Source organism: Bos javanicus, chromosome 15 (genome assembly GCF_032452875.1).
Source record: "Bos javanicus breed banteng chromosome 15, ARS-OSU_banteng_1.0, whole genome shotgun sequence".
NCBI lineage: Eukaryota > Metazoa > Chordata > Mammalia > Artiodactyla > Bovidae > Bos > Bos javanicus.
Window position 1 is genome coordinate 80,467,535 of NC_083882.1, and position 3,338 is coordinate 80,470,872.

A 3,338-nucleotide genomic window follows, 5' to 3' on the forward strand; every position below is an offset into this window, starting at 1 on the left:
GTTTTACTCAACCATTAAAAAAAATGAAAATTTGCCATTTGTAACAACATGGATGGACCTGGAAGGTTTAATGCTTAGTGAGATAAGTTAGACAGAAAAAGACAGATGCTGTACATTTTCTCTCTCACACACACACACATATAATTTTCCTCCATTCCATCAGAAGGTCTTTCAAGCATGAAATTCGTTAGCGATAATCCCAAGGGCCTGTGTTACTATAAACAGGCTCTGTGGACCACTCCGTTTGTCAGGGTTGAACACAAATAGATCTTTAGTTCCTAAGATACACATAGCTCCTTTTATCAAGGCCATTCAAAAAAGTGGTGTGTACAGCCAGGGATTTCATTCCATTTATGAGGTTGAACGTAAAATCCCACATCATTTATTGTACCAATTCCTATCGATGGGAGCTAAATGTGAGTGCAAAACCTTGTGCAAACACTGGCATTTTAAAAGTCAAATTCCAAGGAATCAGCAGAAAAAGAAAAGATATACAGAATTTTTATTTAAAATAGTAGTTAATATTAAATAATAAGCTTTTTCTGAAAATGATTGGACTATGAGGTGGCTGAAAGGAACCAGATTAAATGGGCTGTGGATTTGAACTATAACTTTGGCTTATTATACAGAAGAGATCAAGGCTTAAGGAATCCACGTTGATTGACAAGATGAATGAATAATTGGATGGATGAATGGATAAAGAGGTACCACTGCATCCCCAAATACTTGCAAGAGGCCTGGAACCTTAGGAATCCACAAAGTCTGTCATTTTTAGCTTTTTCCTCCAATTTCCATTCTAGATAAGAATTTATGCCCTAGAAAACATCCTTTTCAACACGGCCCTATGGATGGTATCTTTGACCTCCTTATTCCTCAAGCTATAGGTAAATGGGTTCAACATGGGGATGCCTGCAGTATAAACCACAGACACCACTTTGTCAAGACCCAGGGAGACACAGGCACTAGGCTGGACATAAATAAAGAGAAGAGGGCCATACAAGATAGATACGGCTGTCTGGTGCGCAGAGCAGGTAGACGAGGTTTCACGTCTCCCATCAGCAGAGCAGATCTTCAGGGTGGGGATGAGGATGTCTGTGGAGGAGCCCAGGACAGTCAGGCCACTGAAGACGACCATAGCTCCAGGCACAACAAAAACCACCCACTTGCTGAGACTGGTGTCAGCACACAAGGGAAAGCAGAAGGGGCAAGTCACAGAAGAAGCGAGGGATGACATGGAGCTGCAGAAAGGAAGGCCAAAAGCATCATGTGTGCGTCATGGGGTTCACGAACCCAGTGACATAGGGACCCACCACCAGCTGGACTCAGAGTCTCTGGGACATGGTAACGTAATACCACAGTGGGTTTCAAATGGCGCTGCAGCGGCCATAGGCCACGGACGCCAGAGAAAACACTCTGCTGGGACGAAGAACCCAAAGCACCCCTGTCGCAAAGCACAGCCCCGGAAAGTCAGAGAGCATCTTGGGGCTCATGACCAAAGAGAAGCACATGTCCACAAAAGACAAGTGACTGAGGAAAAAGTACATGGGGTGCAAAGGCGGGAATCCATGTGTATCAGAATAATCACACCCAAGTATCCTGTTAGGTTGATGAGGTAGAAACTCAGAAAGAGCAGGAAAAGGCAGACCTGCAATTGAGGGCTGAAATTCAAACCTCTGAAGGTGAACTCTATGACCCTCACGTCGCTTTCATTAGCCGGGGACAGACTCTGGATTCCGCTGGAGAAGAGAAGAGAAATTTGGTAAACATGTCTTCAAAAAGGGGACACAGGAAAAAATAAACTAGTCCCTAGGAGAGTATACGACTTTTAGGTGCATGCCGTGGCTAAGGAAACAATAGTGAAATAGAGACCAGAGCAAAGGATCAGATTTGAAGCTATAATATTACAAGGCTCCATAGGAATCCATCAATATATGGGTGAGAAAACCACAGCTTAGAAACTCAAATTCCCATAACCAATAGCAGAGAAAATTCCAGAATAACTTTCCAGTAATTTTAACTTCAGTGAAGTTTACCTGAGTTCACCAGGTGGGTACAGGCCTGGTGAAGTGATGTAGGAGAGTGAAATGAAACAAGCAGAGAAGAATGAGCCGCTGCTCAGTTTCAGGCCACGTGCTGTGCACTTTGGGATTACAGCTTAAGCCTTAGTGCACACTCTGCAAGTGCTCTGACCCTAGGAAAGTTACTTTTCTTCACCTGTGAAATAGGAGTAATAATAGTAACACCTACCTTGTAAATTGCTGTGAGGATTAAATGAGTTAATGCGTGCAAACATTTAACAGAGTCTTATTGAGTTCCTAGTAAGTGCACACTAATTATTGGCATTTGTGCCTTACATATTGTCTTTAACAAGCCTGCAAGCTAAACATCATTATTTCCTTTTACATAGGAGCAAAATAAAAGTTTAATCCGTGTTCCCTATTCTAGTGACTGGCAGAAGTGGGCACTGAGTATTTACCTGTCAAAACAGACTGTAATATTTCTTTTTTCACACTGTAACAGTGTTTCCTGTGTCTTCATAAATCCTTTCATCTTAAAGAGATTAAACATTGTACATTGCAATAGGAGTACACAATAATGCATTTTGGCTTCCTATTTTTTTGAGGTTATAGCCAATGGTCATTAGTGGGAAGCCCATAGGATAATAGAATGCTGAGTTGAAGCATCACTTTATGGAAACAATACATGGAAGAAACCATGAGAAAAGCCTGAAGTAGCCCACCTCTATATCCTCTATGTATTCTTTTTTCATGCACTATAAGAATGGCCTTGGTTAAGTCAACTGATCTCCTTGAACCTGAGTTGTTCAATCATTCATTGTTGGCCATGCTGGGATCTCATGGCTGAGCGGCTTTTTCCCTGGGTGCGGCAAGAGGAGGCTCCTCTCTAGTTGCGGTGCTCAGGCTTCTCATTGTGGTCCTTCTCCTGTTGTTAAGCACAAGCTCTAGGGTGCTCGGGCCTCGACAGTTGCAGCGTGTGGACTCCACCATGAGCTCAATAGTTGTGGAGCACCCACTAAGCTGATCCACAGCAAGTTAGATCTTCCCAGGTCAGAGATCAAACCCATGACTCCTGCATTGGCAGACTGATTCTTTACCATTGAGCAACAAAAGAAGCCCTTGCCCAGGCCTTCTGCATGACATTTTAATTTCTCAGTTTTTCAATGTGGCTTGATGCCTAAAATAGATTACTGTGCTCCAACAGGTGAGACCACGCAGGATGAGGAACACAGGTCTCCCTGGGGTTCAGAGCACTTAGGATAACAACAACACAGCCCACAATAATTCTTTCAGCAAGGAGAAAGGAAATCACCCAGATGG

General features: G+C 43.1%; 1 pseudogene; it reads right to left on the reverse strand.

The window, feature by feature from the left end:
* Nucleotides 1-709: 709 nt before the first annotated feature.
* On the reverse strand, nt 710-2,568 carry LOC133261114 (olfactory receptor 5G9-like; annotated as a pseudogene).
* Between the last annotated feature and the right edge of the window lie 770 nt (nt 2,569-3,338).